The 26537-nt window shown below is 29.5% G+C and overlaps 1 protein-coding gene across 1 annotated transcript in view; it reads right to left on the reverse strand.

The window, feature by feature from the left end:
* The window catches only part of LOC107443866 (uncharacterized), a 224181-nt gene that overhangs the window by 17924 nt on the left and 179720 nt on the right, over positions 1 to 26537 (reverse strand). The window lies entirely within an intron of this gene.

The following is a 26537-nucleotide window of genomic DNA, read 5'->3' on the forward strand; positions in this document are numbered from 1 at the left end:
AGAAAAAAAAAGCATGCAAAATTATACAAAAATATTTGTAAAGTATAAAAATTAAATGTTTGAAATTTTATGTAAAGTATATAAAACTATTAACGTTTATCATTTTAAAGTTCTGACTAATGTAGCTAGCTCTATGTTAATATCATTATAAAAAATTTACTGAATGTCAGGATTTTTCAGTACAGTTTATATATATATATATATATATATATAGTTAAAAGTATAGGTTATAAAGTATAAACAAGGTTTGAAATATATACTGAAAGAAGCTCGTAAAATTTACAGTANTATAGTTAAAAGTATAGGTTACAAAGTATAAACAAGGTTTCAAATACATACTGAAAGAAGCCCGTAAAATTTACAGTAAAATTACTACCAGAAACGGTGTTTGCGCAAAACCCTAAAACGTACGATGTAAAGCCGTAGTCATAACGGTTGTTTAGGATACAAGCTTGTGTGAGGAGGACAATATCGCAGTCACAAATAAGAAGTCAACATTTCAGTGTAAACCATTCATTGAACTAGGTGTGCTCAAATCAATGGGAATGCTTTAGTCGAGGTAAGACGTTTGGTCGAGGCAGGCGTGTTCAGATCAAGCCCGCGAGTTGCCCATGTAGAACTAGACTACCTACTCTACCGACAATCGAATCCCAGCGATGGCTGGTCCATATGAATTCCTCACCCGGCTTCTACCGACCACAGTGCGGGCATAAAATGTCCTCAGTGGTAGACGGATCATGGGTTAGAGTCCCTTTGCCACAGGGCTAACCATGGAAGGTTTTCGTGTTTTTTCTCTTCATGTAACGCAAATGCGGGTTAGTTCCATCAAAATGATCTCCACGAAAGGCAAATTTCTCCCAATACTTGATCCAGGAGTTCCTTTGTCTTCTGGATAGGGTTTGAAATTGCAAGGTTACGGAGCATATTTTTAGTCGAGTCAGAATTAGTTTCTGAAATTTTTTACAGTGCAGTCGGTGCAAGCCAGAAACAGACGTCGTGTCTTCTATTCATCTCTGGGATTTGAACCCGGGTCACCTCATTGGGAGACGAATGCTCTGAACACTAAACCTTCTCGAGTCTAATGCCCCTCCCCCCGTGAAACAAAAAAGACTTTGACACTGTTCTTATTTTAATGCATTACACATTTTAAGTATTACAAATTTGAAAAGAAGATAAAATTATAGGTGTCCACCATGATGCTATTCGTAACTTAACTTACAAAAACAATGCATCGAAAGAAAGATTAACATCAGATAGAGTATCAAATTAGCAATAAAGTCGAATGACGTTTTGTTTATACACTATTCAAAATCATAAAAGAATATGAAAAGTAAAAAGGAAGTGCTGAAAATTCTTGTAAAATTACTTGAGAAAAGGTAAATTTATCGTTCGGTAAACAAAACGATGTTGTAAAAACTAGAATTTGAACTGGCGACTTTAATTTGTTCATGATTAGGGTGAACTGTAAAAAACCGTTTCGTTAACACAGCAACTCAAAACCGTTAACTATACGGAGAAAGTTCGGAAAATACAAGTTTTTATTTTGTTTTATATTGAAGCGTTTACCATTTTTTACACAACTCTACGTGTTTTTAAAGCCTACGGATTAAGACATCATTTTTTCATTGTTTAAAAATTTGTGTAAATTAATTTTGTTAAAAAAGGACGTTATTTTAGTATTTTAGCTTGCATTACACTGCTAAGAAAATATTTTTGTAATTAAAAATGTTCGTTGTAAAACATTCTACAAATTTCGTTACGAGTAAAATATATTTTTTCCCATTTATAATTTTTTTTTCTCTTACGTTTGATAACGGTACCTACATAAATATATTTTTTCCTCTTTTATGTTATACTATTAAAAGGATTATCAAAATTATTATTAAGTGGAAACTCACATAGTATCTGTAAAAAGTAATATCTTCGACAGTAACTTTGAAAGACAAGGTTTTTGACAATAAATTATTCATCATGCTCTAAATATTAATTAGTTACAAATTTATTCACAAAATACAAGAAAAATTTACTTTCTAGGCTTGCCAAAATATCAAAAAAGAGTTTCCTTCTAGATCTGATATTTACTTAATTTCTCGTAAAATATTAAACTCGAGAATATCTTCAGATAAAAATAAAAACAAAAACTTCGCAACAAGTCTCCGTCTTAATCCCCACTTACATCTCTTAATACTCCAGAGAACATATTTTAAGAAATTCCCCAAAATTGAGCAAACTTTTTGTTAGCAGAAAGGGATTATTTTTCCCTCGTATAATCACCTTGTTTAATCGAGATGCTGTTTTTCTGTTTATATAAAGAGCTTCGAGCATGCTCATTAGTCCAATCAATATGTTAGCATTTATTTTTAAGGAGATAGCTTAGTTAAATAGGATTAAATACTTTTAAAATACGCGAACGCTAAAAATGCGTCATTTAAGCATAGGTTATACTGGGGATATGGATGGAGGGATTTTAAATTCCAATCTATATTTTTTAAAGGCACAAAATATGTTGTTAGTTTTGCTTACCTTACAAGAAATATTTTTATTAAAGACACAAATTGTACTAAACGTTATAGTGTATTTTACGGTTGTTAAAGAATTGTTTTTTGTTTGAATTTAGAGGTATCAAAAATGAGTCAAATTAAAAATTGCAGACTTTTCAACAAACAAAACTTTGATGAGAAATATATTTATTGAGATTCAACTTACACTGAGTCAGTTAAGCAAGGATACTGTTTGTTTAAATTAAGCATTATAATAAATTTAATGTAAGAATTGCAGCATTTTTGTCGCATAAAACGTTTGCGCTGAGTTACTTCAGATTTTATAAAAGCAATAACCAAACGGCATATTTGCGGTACTCTGTTTGCAGAAAACACAACAAGAAACGTATTTATGTAAATATAGCTGATTGTTATAACGAATTTAATGATAAAACAGGAATATTTTTTGTTCGATTCAAAAAAATATGCACTGAGAAAAACATATGGTCAAAACTTTCAGAATTTGGTAAAATTTGCCCTGTTACTGGATCTATAGGGACACCAAAAATTTCGGTAATTTTTACCGAAGTACTTTGGTAATGATTTTAGTAAGATTATCAATAGAATATGATGTTATAATATAATCTTGCCGTCATGATAACCGTTGGAGGTTTCCATGGTTTTCTTCTTCATGTAACGCAAATACGGGTATGTTCCATCAAAAAATCCTCCACGAAGACAAATTTCTGCCAATACTTGATTGGATTAAATCTGGATCGGGTTCAAAATTACCAGGCTACAGAGTTGAACATTGGTAGGCGTAAATCCAAAATTGGGTCGGCTGTTCAACGACGGTTATAAAGTAAAATATAAACAGTACCGAGCTGTGGTAGCTAAGGGATACAGCACGTTTACCTCTCAATGAGGTACCCAGGTTCGAATCCAGGCTGTGACTGGGTGATGTGAATTTCGCTTTCGGTTAGCACCTATTATTGTGCCAACTTAAAAATATTCTCAGTGGTAAACCGATCATGGTTTAGAATCCTTTTTATTCGTGCTAACTTAGAGAGGTTTTCATAGCTTTCTTCTCCATGTAACGCAACTGCGGTTTAGTTCCATCAAAAAGTCCTCCTCAAAGGACAGTTTGTCCCAATGCTAGATCCAAGATTCCTTGTCTTCAGCGTTGGTTCAAAATTACATGGTTTTTTAGATGGATAGAGATAGTCGTGAACTCAGAATTGGGTCGGCTGTTCAACACTGATTAAAAAATAAAAACAGCGCCACCTCTTAGCATTTTGACAAACTTTTCAAATTTACATAAAATGGAATGTAGTTTCCGAAGCAGAGTGCAGCAAGGTGCATGTTTTCTCTTTAATGATTTTTTTAATCGATTTTATAAGTTTTATTTTGTTTTTAGGACGCCTGGTATAGACAAGCATAATTTGAAATAGTGTTCTTACATTTATATTATATTTTATGTCTATAGAAAAACAACATATTTTCGAAATAATTACAGTAAGAAAGACAATACATGTTTAATATCCTTCCCTTCTATCCCTGGTTGATTGATTTCCGCTGTGTAAAAACAACGTGATTCGTGTACAGGATTTCATGAAGAAAAACGAGAAAATGTGCATTATATTTTCTTTTTCACAATTATCAATATTTTGCTGCTCATTAAGAACACGCATACATGGAAGACAAAAAAAAATCGATAAGAAAACTAATTAAAAACAACAGAAAAAAAAAACTTTGATGACTCCGGGAATGTCGGCACTAAATCGAAAGGATGTCGATGTCGTCGCTGTTTGTTCCAAAGCAATATCCTATTGGGTGGATATTTAATTACAGGGTTAAAATTACCAGTAATGAAGCTAACTTCCTCTAGAACGTTTAACTGAATTACTAGAGAACGTTAAAAGGGGTTGCCGATGCATTAGACGAATGTTCTTTTTCTGGGCAAAACTTTATATTTATCTGCTGCTCTAGGTACTAGTGGTACTAGTCAAAGGCGCATGATTGCGTATTTCCGTATATAAAGCTCTTTAATTGGAGGTTAATGAAATAAAAGGGAGCAGTGGAATGACTTGTTAACGAAAAATGGCTTCGGAGGTAGTACCACGGAAAAGTTAATTTACGAGGCAAGGCTTCGACGGAGTTAAGCAAATGTGATTAGTTTTTGAGTTCATGAAGATTTTGCACGGCCCTTTTGTGAAAGAATGTATTGCCTATAAGGATATATTAACGAATGGTTTAAAGTTATTTCACGAAAGTTGCTCGACTACGGGAAAAATAATTGATTAGCAAATAAGGTTTTCAATGAAACAGATTAAGTAAAGGTAATTGGCATTTATTTAAGAAACAAAAATTAATGGTGTTGTGTCGCAAGTTTTGATAACTTCAATTATTTAATTTTTTTGACGAAATAGTTTTTCCTCTTCTTCTAAAAAAATTATAACTTGAGTTTTTTCTATAATTATGACAGTAAGATTTTAGAATTCAAAGTTTATAATAGCATTTTTTTTGAGGTATCATTAAAAAATAATAGTTTTAATTATTAATTTTAAAAATAGCGCGTTGTACGTCTGTATTTAGCAGTTTACATTACTTATATGATTAATTTTTGAGTTCGCGGAGATCTTTTACTACCCTTTGCAAGAGAACATATGATTTAGTCAGAAATATAAACAAAAGGCTTTTTATTTTTAAAAAAGTTACTCGGCTGCATAAAAAAATGATTAACAAATAAATAATCGTTGCTAGAAAACAGATTAGGTAAAGATGTTACTTTTCATGAAAGAAACAAAAATTAATGATGGGATATGGAAAGTTTGATTGGCGTTAATATCTTGATTACAGTTATTTTTAACAGTGTTATTTGAAATGGTTTATAAGTTATAAGATAGGCTTAGGTGCTTTTCGATTTGTTCAGAAAAATTTGGGGGCTTAAATAGTTTTTAAAACTCTTAAGTTTGCTTCTTTATTCCCTACGCATTTGTTAGAATACAGTGACAGAATGCAATTTTTTTTCTTTGATAAATATCAATATATTTATTTGTGTATTGATCCATTTAAATGTTTTATAGGTTCTTAGTCCTAATAAAATTATTTTTATATGCCAATATTTTCTTCTTTGTATACCTGTATTACAATTCATCAATCAGAAATATTGTAAGGTATTCAAATGAAAAGATCAGCTTATAGCTCGTATATAAAAATAATATAAGTTAACCCTAAAACTCAAAACGAAACTTAAATGAAAGCTAAAGAGGAAAACTAATGCAAAAGTATTAAGGAAAAAATATTAAATAAAATTAGGGAAAGAAAATGTGTTGAGGACATAATCACAATCTTACTTATTAATTAATTAAAATGTTATTTCTAAATCGGGTGATTTTTTAATAATTAATTAAAAATATTTAAAGTTTGATAATTAAAATTAAATATTGTCTCTGATAATCATCGAAATGTTTAATTGTGTATCGATAAGTTTAAATTGATTTCGGAGCTTAAAAATTATTTTAAACTAGCAAAGGACAGTGTGACATCACAGACTTAAACATTAATTTTAACACTTCTATTTATTAAAAATCGTTTAAAGTTTAATAATTATAATAAACTTTGCTTCAGATAATCATTAAAATATCTAATTGGGTATCTATAGGTTTAAATTACTTTCAAATCTTAAAAATTATTTTTAACTAGTAAGGGCATTGAGAAATTTCAGACCTAAACATTAATTTTAACACTTTTCTGAAGATCTATTTTGCTAATGAAGTTTAAATGATGTTTCAAACTCAAACACAAAGTTTGCCTCTTTATTCCCCGCGCATTCATTGAGAGTAGCCTGGCAAAATGCAATTTATTACCTTTGCCGCTGATAATCATCGAGATATCTATTTGTGTATCTATCAGTTTAAATTGCTTCAAAGCTCAAAATATTTGAGCCTCATCAAAACTTGTTTTCCCGGAACCAGGAAAACGAAATTGCTAAGGTCATCTTCTCGATTCGAAGTGTAATCATCTTCAGAATATCCACCTCAGGCAGGTTACTTTATGAATAGAAGTTTCGAAATACTTACGCGAAATGTACACAGATCTGGAATTCCAAAAGGGTAGATCAATGTGGGTGGGGGCAAAACTATATTTATTCACCCCACCCCCCTCCATCACCGAATCCTCTCTGTGGACAAACTCAATTTGGTCAGCCTAATTGAATCGACTCGATAAGTGTACTCCCGCTTTTAAGATTCCCAATTTCGGGAAAACCGGAGCAACCATTAGTGATTGGAATCCATCTCCCGGCAGTAGTATCCAAACAATGCTACCACCATAGCTCTCAGAAAAGAGCTTTTGTCGCTGATGTATTAGCTATTTGAAACAGCTTGAATGGTAGAAAGCCTTTTCAAAAACAATTCTTTTATCGATCAGAGAGAAGAAACTGTTTGAGTTATAATGTAATTGAAGCTGCTGTTCTAAAGAATAGGAAGAAAAAAAATCAGAGGCTAAATTGTTTTTGGTAGACTGTTTGAATTAATGATACCTGAGAGGAGATTATTAATTTAAGTTGAGAAACTAGTACTAAGGAGCTTATATGAAGCTTATTAACCATACTAATTCTGCTGTTTCTTGAAAAATAATTCGCTCTTCGAAAGTGGTTTTTCAGTAGATATTTTTACGTGCAATAAATAATTGATGAAATCAGTTCTGGTTTTTAATTACCATTCAAATTCCGCGACACTTGATAAAGAAATAATAAATTTCCCTTAAAAAGTTCTTTTAGTTGCTTGCATGCGCCCACAATACTGGTTTTTATTAACCTCTTGCAACCGAGGAAAATTTCGAGAATCACCCTCCACCCCTAGTTCCACCGGTTAACGTAGAGTCGTGTATGGTTTTGGTGTGCATTGGAGATAAAGAAGATACACGCTTTTCAATCTAAATACTGTTTACTTTTGCAAAAAAAAACAAGAAAAAAAACAAGAATTAATGAAATACAAAATTTAAAGTACATGTAACAGTGTAATAATAAGAAGAAAAAATGTAAAATGTAAATGAATGTAAAAAAGTAATGTTACATAACGAAGTTTCTGACCCGAGAATGCCGGAAAATTGTAATTTAATTCACTCGCAGACATTGTTTGAAAAACATTGTTATAAAAAACATTGTAGACATTGTTATAAAAACTTTTATTACTTACGAAGACAGAAACGGAAGCGAAAAGAAAGTTTTTTTTTAAAAAAAAAATAAAAAAAAAAATAAAAAGTTTACTACTCAAAAGAAATACAAGCAATAACTGTACAGCTGCTATTTACTTTCCTGAAATATCCCCTTCTTTCTCACCCCCTCTTGTTTGAAATCCTTTGAAAACACTATCAAGGTTATTCTATTGCACTCAAAAGCTGTGGGAGTAGTTTTACTGATAGCAGTGCATGACACAGCATATTTCGCAATTCGTACTTCGTAGAGGCGTATATATACGCCGGGAGTAGTTAACGCATCGGCTTAGCGAAACGTATATGTACGCTTGCAGAACGCAGGGGGTTAACAATACCAATTCCACAACAAATAAAAAAATAGTTTCCTTTCATGTATTTTCTATGTACCACAATACTAGTTTTCACATAAAAAATATAATAATAACATTAAATCTCTACGAAATTATACATATGGTCAATTTCACTGTTTCAAAATTTAAAAAAAACGTTTCTCACAATTATTTAGAAAATTTTTGTTTGAATTTAGTAGAATTTGATGTGCTTTGCTTTATTATAGCTTTTGTCTATGTTTAAAGTAATTATTTTCAGCTGTCGTTTTTAATGTCAAATTATAACCGAAGTCTATTTGTAAATTTTATGAGGAGATATTGAATTTTGTATTTTAAAATTATTTAATGAGTAAAACACGTGCGATAGTTAATTAATTACCACAACCGTCAGATTTGAATACTTTAAATTATAAAAACTGATGGTGTAGTTATTCAAAAGATTCGCTAAGATTTTTTTAAATCAATTTTATTTTCGAATATACATAAAAACTAACTATACATTTTTATAAATATATTCAAAGATAAAAATCCAGCTTGCATGTAGGAAAAAAAATTAAGATTGTCAGTACCTAATGAAATAGAAAGTTACACGGTTCGTAAATTGGCCATGTTAGATTTTATATTATTATGGATGCTACTATTAATTAAAAGATGCGTGTAAAATTTATTTTAGTATTTTAAAAAAAAATTAATTAGTTTCATAACAAAGGAGCACGTTAGTGATAATAAAAAAAATTTGTATTTCATATTATTTTGAATCTGCGTTTTAACAAAGTTACTTAGCTTGTTAATGGAATATAATTAAAAATAATTAATTAATATACCTTTCGCAAACTACTGGTTTATTTACATTTTTGATTAAAAGCAAATAAAAACGCTTATACTTTTAGCTAATTTAATTATTAATTCTAGCGCTTTTTCCTATAATTAGCGTGTTTTTGTCTCTTCTAGATTCACTACTGTAAGTAAATGAATGAAGAACTTTTTTTAAGAGTGAATATAAGCTATTATTTATTTTTAATTTAAGAAATTTAATCAAAACAATGTGAGTAATTTAGAAGTTTATAGGACTTCAAAGCAACATAAGCCTGAACATTATTTTTAAATTATGATAATGAAAAAAGTACATGAAATGAACATAGATTTAATGAATATTTTTGAATAGATTATTTTCTTTTTGGTTCTTAAACCGTAACATACAATTAATAAAATATTTCCTTGTAGAGTATCATCTTGGAGACATTTGTTTTTTACACTTATAGTGTTATACAAAAGTTTTCCGTCCAGGAAAATTACAAGAAAAAGCCACAGTTTAAGTGTCTTACACTTTCGGTAAAGCAATTATTTTAAACTATACAGTCCCTAATCAAATTATTAGAAACTATACAGTCCCTAATCAAATTATAAGATTCCATGTAAAAACTTAATTATCAGTTGATACTATATAGCTGTATTGTTTTTACCTTACTGCTACCGTGGTTTGAACTTGTTTACGTTCGTATATTAATTGATTAAATTAGACAACATATAATATAAATTTGAGGATTGAATAAATTCGACGATATATTATATAAATATGAGATATTTATTATATCAGGTATTCTATTAGTACATTATAATAACTAGACCAAATTATTTGACGCACTCTAGTGTTTCAATAATTGCATGTTTTGCACCAGTTTATATCCAATGCTTTTATATTTAAACATACATGTAATAGGTTTTTATTCAGGAAATTTTCTATATACTTCCTATATGTATTTATTTTTAACGTGTTGCATTACAATGTTCACCCATTGATACACGAACGTAAACAAGTGCAAAATGGTTTCAGCAGCGAATAAATACATATATACTTCCTATATGTATTTATTTTTAACGTGTTGCATTACAATGTTCACCCATTGATACACGAACGTTAACAAGTGCAAAATGGTTTCAGCAGCGAATAAATACATATATACTTCCTATATGTATTTATTTTTAACGTGTTGCATTACAATGCTTACCCATTGATACACGAACGTAAACAAGTGCAACAGGGTTTTAGCGGCGTAAAAACAATAAAGCTGTATAGTATCCCCAGATAATTAAGATTTTATATAGAATCTTATATTGCGTCTAATAATTTGACTGTAAATACTATCTTACAGCAAACTATACCTGGTCTTTAAAACAGAAAAGTAATTTAAATATTTTAAAAGCTATTACTCTTTAAAAAAATAAAATCGCTAGATTGTTAATTCAAATCAAAATTCTTGATGGGCCCATCAAAATATTTTGATGGTTTATGTTGGTGTCAGTGCGATTCATGATGGTCCAATATCATTTGATGGTTACCATCATCAAGTATTTTCCATTATGGAACTTTATGGTTTTTTAAATGCCAACAAACTTCCATCATTCCATGACGAAAAATGCTACTTTAATACTATGATGGTTGACCATCTAAAGAAGTTCGATTTTCATGGACCAACAATCCATGATTGTTCCAACTATACATTGTTTCCATAATGCTTTAAGGGGAATTCTTGTTGGTTCTTAGGAATATACCATCAAAACAGATCATAAATCAGTCCGAATTTTTACTTTGGGAAGATGGTTGTTCATGATCGTTTCAACATTTGATTTCTACAAAAATTGTGATGAAAATTTCTGATGGTTCAGCATGAACAAACCATCAAAAGAAGTTGCTAATCCTATGTTGAACCATCAAAAATCAGTCCGAATTCCTGCATTGTGGTAATGGATACTTATGTTGGTTACCATCAAAATATAATGGTTCATGATGGAATTATTGATGGTTAACATCATGATTATGTTGTTCCATCAAAAGAAAACTGTCAAAAATTTCAACATGGGTTGGTTTGAACTGAGATTCACTTAGTCACAAAATATCAAAATCAATAAACAATTCTCGATTTCTGCGAATTTTAAATGAGTCCAGATAATCTAGCATTCAAGTAACATTCTCATTATTAATCACAATCTCTTTTAGTTTTAACCAAATTGTGGCTTCCTTTCTATTGGCATTCTGTGTCGTTTTTTGAATTAGTTTATATTTTATTAGCAAAAGATTAAGTAAATTTGACCTAAAAGTAATAAATAAATGTTGAAAAATTACATCAACTATGAAAATAAAATTTTGCTTGCTATAAACATTTATTTATGTAAGGGCAGAGGCTTTTAAAAACAGCCTTGAATATTATTTTGAAATTCAAAGTGATTGTATTACTTTTTATTCAGATATGACAAAAATTCTAAAAAAAAAAAATTTATTAAAGGCTTTGTTAATGGGATACCTTTATATTTAATCTCTTTATCTGTTACTGCATTCGTAGCAGATAATGTATAGATAATTTTAATGCATTGTTTTTTATTCGGGCTTTAAACTCTTACTAAACATTTTCTTTAGTTCATAAAAAATACAATAAAAAGAAGAAAGTTCGTAATAGACAATCACGTGGGAGGGGGCATCCAGTACATTAGAAGCATTAACCCTCTTTCTAAGCTATACTTTACTTTCTACCCCTCTGCCCGGTTAATGCCACTCCACCTTCGACCATTACAAGTAACAGGAGTTAAAAGCAAACAAGAAACAACAAGTGTTTCTGACACCGGGTACCTTCAATCCAAAAAAATAAGTAAATAAATAAAATAAAAAATGGCTAAAAGAAATGAGAACCCAAAGAACTCAAAGAAAACGAGAAAGAAATTCTATCTAGATCTTGACCGGAAATCTGACAGTTCTGACCGTTAGGTAGGGGGGTAATGGTTGATGAGAGGGTGTTTCAGTGTGTGGGGACGCTAGAAAGTGTCAATTGGCGTCCAGTCTTGCTTGAGGAGGGTGGTAAGGTCTTATGAACGTACCGCCAGCTAATGGCTGCTTAGGGTAGATTCGGGTGCTATTCGAGTATTATGGTCAAAGAATTTGTTCCGTTTCTTTTATTTTCGATCCGAATTCCTGGCAGTTAGATAGTTGATAAGTATGTTTTGAAAGAGTTCTTGATGACAATTGAGGTAGATTTTGTTTTTTATATTTACCAAGTTTTTTTTTTCTGTGGATCTAATAGGATAGTGACTTCAGTTAGTGATTTTGTCGATAAAAATTGTCAAAAAATCTTTTATTTCTGTGAAATGATTTTCTTAAAACTTTTAACATTGATAAAAGTTTGAGGATTTTCGTAATAAATTGCGTTACGAAATTTGATCACGCTTATTAGAATTACAACAAACTAAAATTGAAATAAGTAAAATTTCTTTGAAGGAGATCACCATAAAATTATTTATTTCAAATATATTATAAGGGGTTGATAAATGCATTGTATGTATTTAAGTACTCTAATGCAGCGTTCCCAAATTGGGTTCCATGAGTTAGTACTTTTTAGCTAGTGATGAGTTTTTTGAAACCTCATATTATATTTAGTTTTAATTTTATTTATATACTTCATATTATATTTATATACTTCATATTATATTTATATACTTCATATTATTTATATACTTCATATTTTATTATACTTCAAGTAAAATGCCAATAAAATAGAAATGACATTTTTGAAAAGAAAATGCAATATTTCCAATAACAATATATTTAACAAATTATAAAAAGAACAAGCATTTATAAAATATTCCAGTATTTCCAATCGCCCTTTTCAAATAAAATAAAATAACTAAATTCTTTAATAAAGAAATATTCTACCCTAACAACCACCTCAACGTTTATAGCAGTCAAGTTTTTACTTCGAAGTAAACTATAATTTGACTTATTTTATTCATTTTCAGCTTATGTACACTGTTTGAAATTTCTCGGAAAAAATGGTTAAATAACAATTAATTTAACTGATATAATACTATATTCGAACAGAACAGTCAAATTACCATAAATAAGATGATATACAAACTGTTAACTAAGAATAAAACCGTTTACTCTTTCACCTAATACGGTTAAACAGTCATAATTTTATCTAGATCCATTTAATGAAGCCATTGAGTTTTTAGCAGATGGGTACATACTATACCCGAGAGGGCTAATATGTCAATCTCATGATCGACAAAAACGAAGGGTTCGAGTCTCAAAGTTGACACCACAATATTTCTTCCATTCCCTTCAATATATGAAGGGGTTAAACAACATAAAATAGTTTCCAGTGCCCTGCACTCCACATTTGTGACCCTGTGCTATCAGAATATGATACTCTCATACCTTATGATGCTGAGATGGCAGCGTCATAAGGCTGCAAAATTATTTAATGTCTATTTAAATCTCTTTTTTACGGTTTTAAAAATTATGCTAGTTTCAAATGGTTAAAAACCTGTATACTTTTGTATTCATAGTTTTTTAACCACACTAGTTATAAACGATTAATAAACGGTTAAGTTAAAAAATGTTCTTTACTGTAAACTTTACGGTTAATTTAATGGACACACTGCTTCCGGGTATTTTAGCATAATTTTAGAATGGAAATTCTAACAGTATATTAACAACAAAAACAAACTCACAACTAAACTTGATATAACTCAAGTACCGTAAATTTAACTGTTGGACATAAAACCTAATTTAAGTTTATTAATTAAAATTTAAGTTAATTAATTGGTCAGTTAATTAAGTTATGATAGTTAATTAATTTAGGATTAATTAAGTTAGTTAGGTTAGGATTAATGATTAAATAAATCATTAATAAATCATTAATCCTAAATTAAGTTAGGATTAATGATTAAAAACGATAAAAAAAATTTCATTCCTCTTATTAAATATTTTAAAAATAGTCTTCTTTAGGTTATAATGTTCACTCTAAAGAAACTTTATTTCTAAAGTGGGGATTCCACCAAAAGGAGGTTATTTACTTTGGGCTTCGTACCCGAAACAAATTGGAAACCACTGCTCTAAAGATCCTATTAGTATAGATAACCTTTTTGGGTTTTATTATTTACCTTATCAATGCAACCTTAGCTGCACTAGGCAAGTCTGGTGCACTTTAAAATATAGATTAAGGGAATAAAACAATACATCCGTTATAAAAAATTCGATAAATCATCTATTGTCTCTCATTTTTGGGATTTCGGCCGTAAATGCATGCCGATTCCCAAGTTACAGTTCCGAAGATAATGCAGTTATTCTTGACTGTTTGATCCTCGTTTTCTTTTACATTTCTTCTTTTGTCAACGTTTCTTTTTTTACAAATCTGATTTTTTCCCTCATTCCCGTTCGGTGGGTCTTGAAAACCAGCGCTTTGCTTGAGAGCTCAAAACAAGTTAACATTTTATGCATATAAATCTAAACACGCTAACGTGTTTATCTTTAAATATGCTTAAAGAGAGATTTGTAAAAGAACAGATAGTTTAAACACTCAAATTTTCCAGTACAAAAAATTTTCAAAACTATGTTAGAATAGAGAATGAGTTTATTGTGTAAGCATTTAAATAAGATCGATACAAATTGGGTCAACAGTTATATTAAAAAAAATTGGAAATCTTTAAATATATACCCAGTGTTTCTATACGTTATGAAATTGAATTTTGCTTATTTACAAAATCGTGATTTAACATGTTAGAATACAATATAAATAACTAAGGCTGGAAAAACTAAAAAATAATATCTAAATGGAATGAATCGCTGTTGCGGAAGGAGCAACTGAAATCATTCAGCATCAATCAATCAATCAATCACATCATTTGATGCTCGAAGGAAAAATAGATGATTAAAAGCGCTTTTAAGTGTTATGAGACAATTAAATTGCTTATACATTTTTCATCTAATACCTTCCCAAGGATTCGTCATAGCTCGATGGTATTTTTGTTTTTTAACATGTAAATTTTAAGTTTGAAATACTATTGTTAAATTTGTTTTTCTTAATTTTTAATGATGGCTCTAAAATGCATATTATAGATGGCCAAACCGAAAGACACAGCATGTATTTTATTATAAAGATATGTGGCGATAATTCAAATTATTTTGAGAAATCAATAATTTATTTAAAATATTTTTAATAAAATCTTGAAATTTCACAGCCTTAAAGAATATATAAGATTTCTTTTACTCGTGTGCATCTTTTGCGTAAAAAGTATGTATGTTCAGTTCATATATTGCAGTAAGGATAACTATTTTAAATGTTTTCTTGCAATATATTTAGCAATTAAGTTGTTAATATTTAATTTCTTTATTTTTTGATGAAACTAACTATTGATGAAACTGTCTAGTGTGATTACCTTTACTATAATTATAACTTCCTTCCAAATTAAGGATTAAAATGTTTAAAAATATGTGGTTTAAAATCAGGAAAATCATATTGAATGAAAGAACTAAAAGAATTTTTGGAAATAAATAATTAATCTCTCAAAGATTTACAAACATTGCTTTGAGGTTTATAAATATTTTATCGAAATATAATATCCCTTTAGTTTATTTAAAAACGGAAGAAATTAGAGTAGAGATTAAAATTAATAAATTCGTAAGAAAATATTAGCTTCAATTGTGCCTTTTAATTGTATTCTATTCAAATTCTATGAAATACTGCGGAAAACTTACAAATTCCGAAGTTTTAAAATTAATTTATATTCTGATAAAAGAACAATAGCCTTTGGAAATCCGCAATTCGATATTATCTATGCACGATATTAATTTTATGAATTCAAAATTATTTACTTGTTATGGATTTGTAAGGAAATGTAAATTAATAAATGTTTTAAGTACAAAGAATACATCTTCAAAGTATATAAATATATTTATGAAATATTTATAAAATATTTAATCCCTAATAAAATTAAACAACAAATTTAATAAATATATGAGTTTTGTTGAACAACAAGAAGAATTTTAATAAATAATTCAATTAAATTTTATTTTTTTTAAATTATTTATAATGTTTACAAGATTTTGTACATTTAAATACACATGAACACATGGTGTCATATAAGAACGCATGGCGTCATGGTTGAGTCAATAAGTTACAGAGTAAAACTCTGCTTTAGTGATGAATATTGAATTGCCTTAAAAATACGTTATTACTATTAAATTAATCCAAACATAAAGCTGATTTACACAATTTTATATTGTTCTAAATATTTCAGTTTTGGTAATCAAATATTTGACGGTCACTGTGATTGGTTTATGATTCGTAATTTTGAATATCCGTTGGAAACGGGGACCCTAGCATTCGTTCTTTCTCATTCCACGTATTTGTATACTTCACGTATTTGTATACTTTACGATCACAATTTAATTTTTAGTAATGGGGTTTCGGTAATAGAGTTCAGTAAAGGGGTCACAATTTAATTTTTGGCGTATCATTATATTAGTGCAATTCTGAAGAAAGAAATTCTGGTAAAATTACCATACTGTATGAGAATAACATTTCTGGAAAAAAACAACCGTAATTCTAGTTAATGAAACCAAATTAAGTGATATTTCATCCATTCATTAAAAAAAATTTCCATTCATATTGTAAGGATTCACTGGAAATTTCGGTTTTCAAAATTATTGTTCGGATTACGATATATTTAGAAAAAAAATACCAAACAGAAAAGTAAAGGTAAGTTTAACCTAGATAAATAATTTTTATGTTATGCCAAAACTACCAAATTTTACCACACTTGACCAAATTTTTGCACCTATTATAAGACCATATTTTGTAGTTAATTTTAACAAAATCATCGCAAAAGCGCTTCGGTAAAAATTACCCACTATATTGGTGTTTCCATAGTGCAATAAAGAGGAAAAGTTTACCATATTCTGGTAGTTTTAACCATACATTTATTCTCAGTGCATGCTGAGTCAGTTTTTTCAATGCACGTTCATGGTTATGAAGAATAAACGTCCACGTTTTGAGGACGTGGTTTGTTTGACAACCACGTTTTGTTTAATTTAGAGTAATTGAGAATAATCTATATGAAATTAGATATGAAGTGGTCAGGGCCTAATTAAAAGTTTGAATTTAACATCAATAATTAAAGTTTCAGAGTTCAATTTATCCTGAATTGACCGATTTTTAATTGTACTTTAATCACGTGATTTGGGTTTCTGTTATATCAAGAATTACAATCAAACCCAAGTAAAACCCCATATCCGCCTTCATTAACAGCAATCATGAAATTTTGTAGTAAATAAGTATGTATATATATATATTGTTAAATAAATGCATTTTAAAATATTGACATGGAATTTAGGGTACATATAGCATTGACATAGAATACAGTTGTACTGTTATATAAGCTATATTTACAGTTCGATCTTTGCTGCTCAAACCATTTGGGGTTAAAAAAGAACAGAAGGAAAATTACTTTTTTTAGCGTCTGCTTCGTAGCACTTCTTCCTGATAAGTAATTTTGTGATCTATTACTCTTGTAGTTACTGATATTGTTTGGGAACTTCTGTTCAAGTAATTTTTTACACTTCTCTTTTAAAAAGTAGCAGTTTAGTATCACCAATTAGCAATATGGAATCATAAAATTTTATAAAAAATCAAATAACTATATATTATTTGTTTATCCTTAAATAATTAAGTCTTCACAGTTAGAACCAACTGCAGTATATAATAAAGAAAATTATAAAAAACCTAGGAGAATTAATTTTTTTTTTTAGAGTTTGCTTCGTAAAGTTATTCCTAATAATTAATTATCTGACCAATTATCCTGGTTTAGTTGCCGACCTTGTTGGGGAACTACTTTTCAGGTAATTTTTTTTTTGTATCTTCTTTGATTATAATATTTGTCTTACAATCACCAATCAACAATATCGTATCGTCAAAGTTTATAATAAATTAATTAACCATTATTTGTTCAAAACATAGGTTTCAAATTATTCATAAGAAGCTCGACATTTTTAACACTAGATTGCCCATTTTGACTGCTTTTTAATTTCAATTAGAAAAACAATGATGTACATCATGACACAATTTCTCAGAATTTTGTTACTTTTATAATTAATTTAATTGTTGATATTTATTAATGACTGGTTATATAACTGAAAATAGTATCAAAAAAATTAATTTTAAACAAATTTCTTTATACATTAGTTATTCTTTCACAGTTTTTGACTGCTTTTGGGCAATATAGGTATTTCATTCCTTCTAGTGTTAAATACACCTTTACTAATCTAGTTCTTACATAATTTTAAAAAAAATAAACTGTTACCAAATTCCTAAGCTCTTAAAATTTCTTTGTAAAGATTACAAAGTACTTCTTTAAACTTCAATTCTCCTTTGACAAAAAATAGACATTCTTTGCGGCGCTCTTTTTCTTAAATTAATCAGTTTTTTTACTCTTAAAGATTGTCATTTCATTAACCAAATCAACACCTCCCCTAACCGTTTCGCAAAAGGAATTCCCTTGGACGACATTGAAAAAGAACTTAAAACTTATACTTCTTAAGAGAACTCTCATCCTTTTTCTGTAGCGAAATAATTAAGTCTTTGCAGTTAGAACCGACTGTAGTATAAAAAAAAAACCTAGGAGAATTACTTTTCTTTAGCGTCTGCTTCGTAACACTTATTCCTGATAAATGATTATCTGACCGATTACCCTTGATTAGTTACCGATCTTGTTGGGGAACTACTTTTCAAGTAACTTTTTTTTTTGTCCCTTCTTTGGTTGTAACATTCGCCTTAGAATCACCATTTTTCTCCGTCGGGAAAATATCTAAGCAAGCTTTCACTATTTTTCTAGTGGATCGTAATTGGAGAAAATAAATTAGCCTTTAGTTTTGCTTCTTTCTTTTTGGATTTTTAAAAGAACTCGTTACACTTCAAGCGGCAAAATGGTAGATGGTAGTTATTTTTCGATGGTATTTTTGTTCCAGTTGACTCAATCGAAAATCGAGAATAATTAATTCTACGTCGAAGGCTGAGCAGAAAAAATTACCTCGCGTATTGGAACAAATTTAAATTTAAAATAGAAATTTCATTGGGGTTAGATTTTTGTTTTTATTATTCTTAAGTTTGAGATGGTGAGGTAAAATTTTTTTTTCCTAATATCGAGTATGGTATTTGGTTAATAACATTAATCTTCCTAAGGCATGACAAAGATTTGATTACTCAAACATATTCCCTTGCTCTTTAATTGAATTTTAATCAAGAACAAAGAATGGATGAAAAGATTTAGATGAATTATTTTGGCAGAAATTGGTTTACTTTCTAGAATTTCTTCATAAATAAATGATTTAAATATTTTTTTTTTTTTGCATTTATATTAAATACTTAAATTGCCTTTTTTTTTTATAAAACATATAAACACTTATGGACAAAACAAAAGTTCCGTTCCGTTAAAGAAATGAACAATAATGATTTATTTAAACATTTTATGTTTCAGTTTGAATTTAAGAAACCAGTGATGCGCAGATTTAATTAGAATTCTCAGATATCTTCTTAATGAATGTTAGATAATTTCCATTGTTCTTGCTAATTTAAACGGATTATATATATATATATATATATATATATAATCCGTTTAAATTAGCAAGAACAATGGAAATTNTGCTGGGCGATTTTAATTCATTAATTTATTATTTTTTTGAAGTTTCTGTTTAGCTATAATTGCCTAGTTTTACCATCGTAGTAAATTATATCTTTTTTAACGAGCTGAACTTGAAGTGCTAGTCAGAATTCTAACATTTATTAGATTAATGAAGTTGCGCATAGTACTTTTCTTTGCAGTTATTATTTTTTAATGGACTAGAATAGGGATACACAACTTTTTTGAAGAGCCAATTGTAGAGCAAGTTGACCAATAAAGGGCCACATTCTCAAGTATTTAGGCACGTTGACGGCAATTATGCTAATTTTTCTATGAACCTTAATGCTTTAGACACTAAATTATTTCTATTTATTTTAGTAATATATTTGCGAGAAATAAATACTTTTAGATGTTAAAATTCCTTCAAACTTGAAAAAGACCGAACAGATACTTTAAAAAATAGTTCCTTCCTAAGTATATTTATCGAAAAAAATATATAAGGATGGGGAACAAAAAATTGTTTTTTTTAATCATATCTCATAATTAAAAGGCTTATTTAAAAATAAATTAACTGTAATATTCCTAGAATGAAAGTAAAATAAATAAATTAACATTTCACGGAGCAAAGTAAATGCAGTTAAATATTTTAATTAAAGGAATTTCATAGTTTTCAAAAATAATCTAAAATATAACACGCGCATTATAGCTCAACAAAGGATTCATTATTTAGTTGAGAACATATTTTTGCGGTTATATGAATAAAAACCTCCAAGTTATGTTAAACCTCCAAGCTTTTATATGAATAAAAACTCTTAAGCGGTTTTTTTCTTCACATGTTTTGTGTTTCGTAATAAAATTATGTTAAAAGCATTAAAATTTTCGAAAAACCATGTGGAAATGTATAGCGACAACAGCCTTCAACTATACAACAGATTGGCGAAGATATAGGCAGAAATAAAGTAAATTTTAAAAGTGGTTATAAAAATAACTCGCAAGTCGTACTAATATCGGGATTTTCACAACCACGTAAAAAAGTTTGGAATAACTGCCCCTCTCCCCAATGATCGATAATAACTTGTATTGACGATGAAATCGACACAAATAAAAGACGTCAAAGATTATAATTTAAATTCGCGATTTGAAACAAGAAAGTATTAATAATATTAGGGATTTTAAAAACCAAGGGGAAAAGCGTAGTAATAACTGCCAAAATAAATTATTGAAAATTGTCTAGGATTGGCGATAAAATTGGCTGAAATATATCAAGTGAAAAATGATAGTTAAAACACGGGATTTGAAACTCGCATGTCGTAATCATTTTGTGTCAAAAATACTAGGATTTTCAAAACTACGTGGAAAAGTGTAGCAATAACTGTCATAAAAAATAAACTAACTTGGACTTAAACAGATTTGGCTGAAATATAGCGAGTCAAAAGTGATGGTTAAAATTTAATAGCAAGATTCGAAACTCGCAAGTCATAATAATATGGTATTAAAAACATGGGATTTTCAGAAAAACATGGAACACAGTTGCAATTACTGTCGAAAGACCAATAAAAAAAGTCCCCTTGATTTATAATGAAATCGACATAAACAAAGAACAGATTTTAAATCGCGATACCAATGTCGTAATAATACATATTGAAAATATCGAGAAATTAAAAATTGCGTGGAAACGCAACAATAATTGCCGAAAACACGATAGAGAAAACACTTGGATTAACGAACAAAATGTTAATATATATCGTATAAAAAACTCGATTTAGAAATTCGCGTGTCAGAATAATATATTAAAATTATTAAAGTTTTGAATAATGTGTAGAAACCCATAGCAATAATCACCTAAAAAGTGAACAAAAAGCTCAACAGGTTTAAGATGGAATATGCACAATTTGAGCGTGTTTAAAAGTGATGATTTTAATAATTTTTTTCATTATGTTCAAATGCTGCCCCGAGCCACACTTCAAAAATTAGTACAGAACAAAAGTGTCAATTCCAACAACGAACTTTCAAATCTAACAATTTAATTGACAAAAAATAGACACAAAAAGAGACAATATAACTTTGCAGTGGGGAAAAATATCTCTTGTTTCACGAATACGGCGAATCATAATAATGAAGAAATTGATGCTAAAAGTTGTAGATTTATAGCAATTAAATGTGAGGCTTACTTTTCTCAATTTCAAAATTTTGAAGTACTATATCTTTGCAACCTATTCATGCAACTATATCTGTAACTTTGCGACTATATGAAAAATCTTTTACCACCAAATTTGACGCTAAAATATTTAGGTGCATACTTGTAGAAATCGACAACGTCAACCTTCATCTATCAAAAGAAACCCCAAGATTGTATAGAGTTAGCATGTCAAATATAATAGTGAATTGATGTTTAATAATTGCAGTGGTAGTTACACCACAATACTCTCCCGCCAGAATTTTATCAGGGATAGAACTCAATGAACGAATACCACTAGTTGACGTATTTGGGAAAGACAGGAAGAGCTGTATTAAGGTCACCGGGTTTTGAGTGTTAGCCGTGAGACCTGTATTAAGTTCACGGTAGTGTGTTTTGTCTTTCTGTGTTGCTATTAGCAATCAAGTGTGTGCGGGATCCCGTTGTATGTAAATGAGACTGAGAAGAAACAATGCGAGGAGGACGATGACGCAGTCACAAATAACAAATCAACTGTTCAATGTGAACGATACATCGAAGTAGGCGTGTTCAAATCAAAATTGGCGTGTCTGTCTGGGTAGGCATGTTTAGATCACGTCCGGGTCGCCAATGTGAGGAGAGCAGAAATCGACAATGCCAACCTTCATCTATCAAAAGGTACCCCAATATTGAATTGAGTTAGCAGTTCTTATATATTAGTGAATTGATGTTTTAATAATCGTAGTGGTAGTTACACCACAGTGGGATAACAATAAAACCCCTAACTCAATGAATCAAAAATAACTTAAACAAGAATCTCCCAATTTATTTGTAAAAACTGCTTTAATCAGAAAACTGTTGTTAGCATTAAATTTTTTCTCCGAAACAAATTAATATCATTTTAGGGATATAAAAATGAAAATATTTACGATATCATTTTTCTGGGGTAGCTGATATTATCTAAGGCATCATTAAAAACGTGTAAAAGATATTAAAGACAAATATTTTATATAACGTAAACGTAATAAAGACACATAATCTTTCTACTTTCACATAAAAATTTATGTTGCAAGTCGAAATGGCTAACCGACACAAACATTTTAACGTTATCGTATAACGCGTAGGGAAAAACTTTTAAAATAAAGCTTTTGCAGAATGTGGCTTCCTTTTTTTTTCTACATCATTTTTTCACACTTGGATTATCAAGATTGACCTTATGATTTCCATGACTAAAAACAGATTTCTCTCAACAAAAACATTGGCAGTACAGAAAAAAAGAATTATGTTGTTAATAAGAAAGAAAAGCTTTTATTTGAAATGAATTTTTAGATAACAAAAATGTTTTGAATTTTATTTTTAACGTCGCTTTATTTAATGAAGTACTTTTTCAATGTTTTTTAATAGCAAAATATTTTAATAGAGCAAATTTTTTTAAAAAATTATATAGTTAGAGAAAACTGCAATATTTTATTAATAGTCTATATTTCACAATAAAATATTATTATTAAATTTGAGTAAGAAATAATTCTTATACTTTAATCACAATGACGCCGAGTGGCTAAGTGGTAGCGCTCTCGTACCGCAGGGCCTGGGTTCGATCCTCGAACCGGGCAAGATTATAGAATTTCATCCCTTCAGTGGGTCAATAAAATGAGTACCAAGCATGCTTGGGGAATAAACACTGGGGGTGCCACGTTCGACTGACCACCCAACCGTAACATCTGCTCCTGTACCCCAGAGCCTAAGGTCAAGGAAATTGAGATGGGCGCAGTTGGCTCTCTTTGAGCTATCGCGCCACTGAGTTTAGTAATACAGTTTTATTTAAAATAGTATAATAATATAAAAGATAACGTAACGGATATATTAAAATTGCCCTTATGATTTCCATTACAAAAAAAAAAAATCTCCAAAAAAATTCGGCAACGTGTTACAAAAGAAAGAAATATGTTTTGAAATAGAAAATAAAAGCCTTTATTTGATCTAAATTTTTAGGTTAAATAAAGTGATATTAAATTTTCTTTTAACTTCAGTTTATCTAATGAAGTATGTGTATTTTAAAATATTTGAAAGGAGAAATTTTTATGTAATAGTATAATTAGAGAAAATGCCTTTGTTTTGGTATTTTGTTTCCAATGGCTTCTAAATGTATTTTATTTTAGTAAGAAATAGTTTCTAATATCTATTGACAATATACTCTAAGGAATTTGTATTACTTTTTACTTTATACTTTATTATTATTTTTTTTTGTACTTTAGTATTTATAGTTTTAGTTTAGTTTCTGCAAACTTGTGAGTTTTCTTTTAATGATGTTGTTGTTCTTGTTCATTTACGTCGCACTAGAGCTGCACAATAGGCTATTGGCGACGGTCTGGGAAACATCCCTGAGGATGATCCGAAGACATGCCATCACAATTTTGATCCTCTGCGGAGGGGTTTTCTTTTAATGAAATAAATTGTATATGATGACCTTCATAACTATATTTTTGCATCTTTTCAAATATGAAATTAAAAAAAAGTATACAAAATAGGGAATTGAAGAACTTTTTTGAGAATGTCGCTAAAATGTCAAAAAAACATTTACGACATATACTACTTCTTAACACTAATATAGAAATATTTTAATGGCTATTTTCGAAACAGCCTGATTCTTCCCTTGCAAGTTTTTTTTGAGAGTGACAGTAAAAATTCAAAAAATATTTACAGCATACATTACTTTCTTTATCCCTTTTCCTTACATTGAGGTAAATAAATAAATAAATAAAACATATTGATCATTTTCTGAAGAGCCTATAAGTGACAATACAAGTTTTCTGAAAATGACAATGAGAAATCAAATAATATTTGCAACATGCATTACTTCCTTTAACCCATTTCCTAAAATTGAAAATAAATAAATAAATATGTAAAATTTATTCATCATTTTTCGAATAGCCTGTAAGTGCCAATACATAATTTCTCAAAATGACGATAAAAATTCAAATAGTATTTACAACATCCATTATTTCTCTTAACACATTTCCCAAAATTGAAAATAAATAAATATATCAATTCAATTCATCATTTTTCGAACTGCCTGTAAGTGCCAATATAAATTTTCTCAAAATGACGATAAAAATTTGCATAACATATACCTGTTTTCTAAATGTGACAAAGAAACAAATAAATATATCAATATTATTCATCGTTTTTCGAGCAGCCTATATGTGCCAATACTAGTTTTCTGGAAATGACGATAAAAATTTAAATAACATTTACAACATACCTTAACCCGTTTCCTAACATTGAAAATAAATAAATAAATACATATATCAATTTTATAAATCCATTTTCAAACAACATATAAGTGCCAATACAAATTTTCTACAAATGACGATAAAAATTCATACTGTATTTGTAACATGCATTACTTCTTTAAACCAATTCCCTAACATTGATATATACATATTTTATTCATTATTTTCCGAACAGCCTATAAGTGCCAATACAAATTTTAGTATTTTTCATCTCAACACCGTTGGTGATATGACTTTCTCTTGAAGAGGTACTAAAACTCATCTAGCGGATCGATCCATCAATAACAGAACACCGGGTGTTAAAGAACTGACTCACTCCTTATTATTTTCACTCGGCGCTCTTTGTTCAAGCTGGAGCTAAATAATTAGTTTCTGGAGCTGTGTCGCACCACCGAAAAGAATGGGAGAAAATTCTCCGTTCAATCGATGGGGGCCTAATTTGTCAAGCGAGGGGTCCATGGGAAAAGAATGCGAGTCGCGAATTATTACTTAAGAACCTTGTCCAGGGAGGGTGGAGCAAATATCTTTAAATACCCGAAATTAATCAATTTTCGGTGAGGATATTGCTTTCTCCAGCTTACCCCCCACCCCCACCATAGCACTGAGTATTTTGGTGCAGAACCCAAAAACCACACCTTTCCTCACTCGGGAAAATGATCAACTAGATTTAAAGCAAAGTGGTGTAATTGTTTAGTTGGTTAAATGATAGATTTCTAATGGGTCTTATATTTAAATATTGATAATTTTCGGGGCAGGTGAAAAAAAAAGGCTTAACTGCTACTAACACTTGGTTGTTAGAGTTTGGTTTAGTATTTTTTTGAAATTACTCAAAGTCTCCATGGTAGTGAACAAGATTTAGGTGTTGGATGATATTTAAATAAATACCGGTGGCAATCATTGTAATTTCAAACGATAAGAATTTTTTTCATTATATTTAGACTCAGTAATTGAATACAAATATTTTTGTTATTTGCACTAATGTGGTGCAATTGCTTAGATGGTTAAAGGACAGTTTTCTAATGAACATTAAATGTTAATATTAAGTTTTTGGCGCAAGAGCCAAAGAACGCTAAGCCATACCTACTGCTTGGTTTATGCTGAATCTGCTATTTTTTGAATTATAATTAATATTAGTTTTTAAAATAGTAAACAAGATTTCGGAGTAGAATGGTATTTAAGTAAATATGTGAGACGAGTAATTTAATTTCGGACAATAATTAACTTTTTTATTTAGATCAAATGACTTAGTAAATAAATGCCAATATTATTGTTATTCATATCAATGATTCGAATCAAGCTCATATAATCGAAATTAAGTTTAAGAAGTACAATACTGTTCATCATTTTCAAAACGGACTGAATGAATCAAGTTTATTATTCGAATCCACAAAACCGGAGCTAAATGCGCCTGTGCTTCCAAAAGCCTAAGCATTTTCAGAAAATCAATTGGAGAATGAACCATTTTGAATATTACGCTGAACTCATTATTGTTATATGAACAATATAGGCTCTCGGAACCATAGAATCTTTCTCTGAACCATATATTAGCTGCAAATTTTCTGAGTTTAACAAGGATTCCGATCTAATTCACTCCGTTTTATAAAAGATGAAT

This window comes from Parasteatoda tepidariorum, chromosome 3 (assembly GCF_043381705.1).
Source record: "Parasteatoda tepidariorum isolate YZ-2023 chromosome 3, CAS_Ptep_4.0, whole genome shotgun sequence".
In the NCBI taxonomy this organism is placed as follows: Eukaryota; Metazoa; Arthropoda; class Arachnida; order Araneae; family Theridiidae; genus Parasteatoda; species Parasteatoda tepidariorum.